This window comes from Trichechus manatus, unplaced genomic scaffold (genome assembly GCF_000243295.1).
Source record: "Trichechus manatus latirostris isolate Lorelei unplaced genomic scaffold, TriManLat1.0 scaffold00132, whole genome shotgun sequence".
Classification (NCBI taxonomy): Eukaryota; Metazoa; Chordata; class Mammalia; order Sirenia; family Trichechidae; genus Trichechus; species Trichechus manatus.
In genome coordinates, this window is record NW_004444068.1 from 1,670,333 (window position 1) to 1,676,332 (window position 6,000).

Below are 6,000 nucleotides of genomic sequence, written 5' to 3' on the forward strand. Positions count from 1 at the left end.
CCAGGGCCGAGCGGGTCCGCGCCCGTCCGGGGACGACAGGGTGGCGCGCGCCAGGGCAGCAGCCGAGCGCGGGGCCGTGCCAGGAGCCGCAGGGGCCGCGCGGGGGGCGGCCCAGCCCGAGAGGAGGATGAGGGATCGGTGGGAGAGGAGCTCCGAGAAACGCTTCTGCACACGTTGGGCTCCGGGGCCCTGGAGTGGGCGGTCGAGCTGCGCCCCGAGGAGATGTTCGCGACTCTCTCCTCACGTCATCCTGCGTTCCGCGACACCGACAATACTCAGGCGGGCCCTGCGGCTCAAGGGCGAGCAGCTCGAGGGTGGGAGGTGCCTGCTGCTGGGCGGGCTCGAAGGGCGCCCCACCTACTCCCCGTACGTCCGCAGCCGTCTGCTGGGTGCTTCGCGCGCGGCGGAGGGGATCGGCTTCTTTGCACCCTCACCATGCTGACGTTGCTGGTGAGAGGCAGTTTCCACGCCGTCTTCTGCTGCACATTCACTAAAGATGCAGCAGTATGCTAATTGAGTTTCTGACGACTTAACGTTCAGTCGAAACCCCTCGTGCCCCTTGCAAAAGCATTTCATATTCCGGTGCGCGCTACCTAAAGCTGACAGGAGAGAGCCCCGTATGTGTCCATCTGTGTACTTACATTGAGCTAACTACCTCATTTCTAAAGACCATATTTTTTAACAACTCTCTTGTAATCTGAAATTGCCATACCGTTCCTAATGTCACACATTTATTCCATGAATTCCAGTGTACCGACACGAAACCAATGGATAAGCATGTTTTTAGGACCTACTCTCCATCACAATCCTTCCGGTGGCTTCTTGTTCATCTCCGCATTTATCAATCTCATTTTAAAAGACGGCTGTGTTATTTAGGCAAAAGCTGACTTAAGCTCAGTAAGTGCTACTTCCTTGAATATTTTTTAATCAAGGTTTTATTGAAAGCAAATTAACCATGATAGAATATTGATATTGTCTTGCACCTTAAAAAGCTAGCGGGAAAAGCTAAAAATTACATTCCTATTGCTTCCCACAACCAACGGTACGAAAATCTTAATTGTGCCCTTAAGATTTTCGGTTTTAAAGCAATACATAAATTTACTTCAGCATATCTTATATTTGAGGGGAATACTTCCTACTCAGGTCCCTGGGGGCACAAATGGTTAAGCCCTGAACTACTAATTGAAAGGTTGGCAGTTCAAACCCAATCCAGAGGCTGCTTGGAAGTAAGGGCTGGCAATCTGCTTTGGAAAGGTCACAGCTTTGAAAACCCTCTGAAGCAGTTCTACTCTGCACACATGGGGCCGCTAAGACTTGGGATCCATTGAATGGCAACTAACAACTTCCTGATCCATTCAGGTTGATTTGTTTCATCCCTGCCAACACTTTTGGCCACAAATTTATTAAGTACTGTATATCTTTCTCATCATTCAAAGTCCTCTCTAGATCTTCTCCAAGAGGCCTTAGCAGATAACAAGATTGCTGCCTTTCCAGACATCTTCATGTGTATACAAGACTTCAAAATAGTTGATTGTCTGTTGTATCTATTAGTTTTGTCTGTAAAACCAAACCTGTTGCCGTCCAGTTGATTCCAACTCATAGCGACCCTATAGGACAGAGTAGAACTGCCCCATAGGGTTTCCAAGGCTGTAATCTTTACGAAGCAGACTGCCACATCTTTCTCCTGCAGAGCAGCTGGTGGGTTTGAACCACCAACCTTTGGCTTAGTAGCCAAGGGCTTAAGCACTGCGCCACCAGGGTTCCTTGTCTTGTCTATATCAAAACCGAAAACCAAGCCTGTTGCTCTCAAGTCACTTCCAACTCATAGTGACCCTATAGGACAGAGTAGAACTCCCCCATACAGTTTCTAAGGAGGGGCTGGTGGATTCGAACTGTTGACCTATTGGTTAGCGGCCTGAGCTCTTAACCACTGCACTACCAGAACTCTGGTCTTGTCTACAGTAAATCATAAATCTCCATTCAATAATATTCAATACAGTTCCAAGTTTGTGGAATGTCAGAGCTGCTCGTTGTAGATCTGTGGCCAGTGAACAGTGTGTTTGTACATATATGTGTGTGTGTCTTTGGACACTCTGTTGTTGTGTGCCTTTCAGTCGATTCTGACTCATAACGACCTTTCTTTTGGAATTAATCCAGTCCTTATGGGAGTCCTCAGGATAAGTCCTCTGGAACTTCTGGATGAATTGGGGTTAGCAGTCTCACAAACCCCCACGTGTCTGTCAGTTTGTCGTACTGTGGGGGCTTGCCTGTTACTGTGATGCTGGAAGCTACACCACCAGTATTCAAGTACCAGCTGGGTCACCCATGGCAGACAGGTTTCAGCTGAGCTTCCAGACTAAGACTAGGAGAAAGGACCCAGCAGTCTACTTCTGAAAAGAATTAGCCAGTGAAAACCTTATGAATAGCAAGTAGCAGAACATTTTGTCTGATATAGTGCCAGAAGATGAGCCCCTCAGGTTGGAAGGCACTCAGAATACGACTGGGGAAGAGTTGCCTCCTCAAAATAGAGTTGACCTTAATGATGTGGATGGAGTCAAGCTTTTGGGACTGTCATTTGCGGATATGGCATGACTCAAAATGAGAAGAAACAGCTGCAAACATCCATTAATAATCAGAAAGTGGAATGTACGAAGTATGAATCTAGGAAAATTGGAAATCATCAAAAATGAAATGGAATGCATAAGCATCAATATCCTAGGCATTAGTAAGCTTAAATGGACTGGTATTGGCCATTTTGAATCTCACAATTGTATGGTCTACTATGCCAGCAATAACAACTTGAAGAGGAAATGGCATTGCATTCATCATCAAAGAGAACATTTCAAGATCTATCCTGAAGTACCACACTGTCAGTGATAGGATAATATCCATATGTCTACAAGGAAGACCAGTTAATACGACTATTATTCAAATTTACATACCAACCATTAAGGCCAAAGATGAGGAAATTGAAGGTTTTTACCAACATCTGCAGTCTGAAATTGATCAACCTGCAATCAGGATGCACTGATAATTACTGGCGATTGGAATGCAAAAGTTAGAAACAAAGAGGAAGGATCGGTAGTTAAAAAATATGGCTTTGGTAATAGAAACAACGCCAGAGATTGCATGATAGAATTTTGCAAGACCAATGACTTCTTCAATCCAAACATCTTTTTTTACCAACATAAACAGCAACTATACACATGAACCTTGCCAGGTGGAATACACAGGAATGAAATCACCTACATCTGTGGAAAGAGACAAGGGAAAAGCTCAATATCATCAATCAGAACAAGGCCAGGGGCTGACTGCAGAACAGACCATCAACTGCTCATATGCAGTTCAAGCTGGAACTGAAGAAATTTAGAACTAGTCCACGAGAGCCAAAGTACAACCTTGAGTATATCTCACCTGAATTTAGAGACCATCTCAGGAATAGATTTGACACGTTGAAAACTAATGACTGAAGACCAGACGAGTTGTGGAATGACATCAAGGACATCATATATGAAGAAACCAAGAGGTCATTAAAAAGACAGGAAAGAAAGAAAAGACCAAAATTGATGTCAGAAGAGACTCTGAAACTTGCTCTTGAATGTCAAAGTACATAAAGCAAAAGGAAGAAAAGATGAAGTAAAAGAGCTGAGTAGAAGATTTCAAAGGGAGGCTCGAGAAGACAAAGTACAGTATTATAATGACATGCACAAAGAGCTGGAAATAGAAAACCAAAAGGGAAGAACACACTTGGCATTTGTCAAGCTGAAAGAACTAAAGAAAAAATTCAGTATTGACGGATCTACAGGGAAAATTTTAAACGGCACAGGAAGCATCAAAAGGAGATGGAAGGAATACACAGAGTCACTATTCTGAAAAGAATTGATCAGGGGGACCTCATACCAACAAGAAAGCAGTGCTCGGAGCAGAGCGAGCCCTTCGGACCTGGGGTCCCTGCAGAGAGAGGCTCCTAGTCTGGGGGAAGATTGATGAGAAGGCCGACAGAGAGAGAAAGGCTTCCCCTGAAGCTGACACCCTGAATCTGGACTTTTAGCCTACTTTACTGTGAGGAAATAAATTTCTCTTTGTTAAAGCCATCCACTTGTGGTATTTCTGTTATAGTAGCACTAGATAACTAAGACAGAATTTAGTACTGAGAGAGCAGGGTGCTGCTCTAACAGATACCTAAAATGTGGAAGCAGTTTTGAAACTGAATAGATAGAGGAGCAGCAGAGGACCAGCAGCAGCAGAGAACCTGCAGCAGCAGAGAAGCAGCAGCGGCAGAGAACCAGCAGCAGAACCAGGAGACAGCGCTGGAGCTGTCCCACGGAAGCAAGAGAGCTGAGTGCCTGTGTGCAGGAGGCTTCCTGGTGGAGTGGGGTGCCTCCAGGCACTTATTGGTGGAGCTACAGAGCTTTGGAACACTTGTCCCAGCAGAGCAGATGTGGGCATGAGGCCTGAGGGCTGCGAGGCCACAGGAAGCAGAAGCTGAAGAGACAAGGAATACAAGAAGCTGAGCTGCCTCAGACTCACAAGGTATGGCCATGACCTCTGGGGTTTCAAAGGGTGGAGCCATGGCCTCTGATGTTTCTAAGGGTGGAGTCGCCACTCAGATGGACTAGGAGAATGGTGCGCCTAAAGCCGAGGGAGCAGAGTTGCTGTCCCAGTGGGCCTGGAAGGCAGAGCTGAAGCCCAGGGCCAAGAGGCCTCCACTCAGAATCTGGAGAGTGTGGCCAATACCTAGAGTCTGGAGGGCAGGGCCATTGTGTAAATTGTCTCAGAGAATAGAGGATTATTTTCAAAGCCTTGAGGACTATTGTAATATGTTCTGCTGACTTGCTTGGTGCCTGTTATCCCTTCTTTTCCTTCAGTTTTTCCCATTTGTAACGGAAATGTCTAGCTTGTGCCTGTTCTGCTGTTGTACCTTTGGAAGCAGATAACTTGTATTCTAGATTTCACAGATGAAGAGGAATTTTTGGAATTTGGACTTGGAGTTAAGACTCTTGCTATGATATGATGGATGAAATGTTTTGCATGCTGCAAGGATGTGATTTTTGGGGGGGCCAAAGGGTAGAATGTCATGGATTGAATTATGTCCCCCCAAAATGTATCAGTTTGGCTGGCCCATGATTCCCAGTATTATGTGGCTGTCTTCCATTTTGTGATTGTAATTTTATGTTAAAGAGGATTCGGGTGGGATTGTAACACCACCCTTACCCAGGTCACATCCCTGATCCAATGTAAAGGGAGTTTCCCTAGGGTGTGGCCTGCACCACCTTTTATCTTTCGAGAGATAAAAGGAAAGGGAAGCAAGCAGAGAGTAGGGGACCTCATACTACCAAGAAAGCGGTGCTGGGAGCAGAGCGCGTCCTTTGGACCCGGGGTCCCTGCACAGAGAAGCTCCTAGTCTGGGGGAAGATTGATGAGAAGGTCGACAGAGAGAGAAAGTCTTCCCCTGGAGCTGACGCACTGAATTTGGACTTCTAACCTACTTTACTGTGAGGAAAGAAATTTCTCTTTGTTGAAGCCAAAAAAAAAAAAAAAAGAATTGGTCAACATCCAGCCATTTCTGCAGGTAGCATATGATCAGGAACTGATGGTATTGAAGGAAGAGGTCCAAGCTCCACTGAAGATCACTGGCGAAAAACAAGTCTCCAAGAATTAACAGAATACCAATTCTGATGTTTCAACACACAGATGCAGCGCTGGAAGTGCTCACTTGTCTATGCCAAGAAATCTGGAAGACAGCTACCTGGCCAATCGACTAGAAGAGATCCATATTTATGCCTATTCCCAAGAAAGGTGATCCAACCAAGTGCAGAAATTATCGAACAATATTATGAATATGACATGCAAGTAAAATTTTGCTGAAGATCATTCAAAAGCAGTTGCAGCAGTACATCAACAGGTAAGTGATAGAAATTCAAGCCAGATTCAGAAAAGGACGTGGAACCAGGAATATCATTGCTGATGTCAGATGGATCCTGGCTGAAAGCAGAGAAT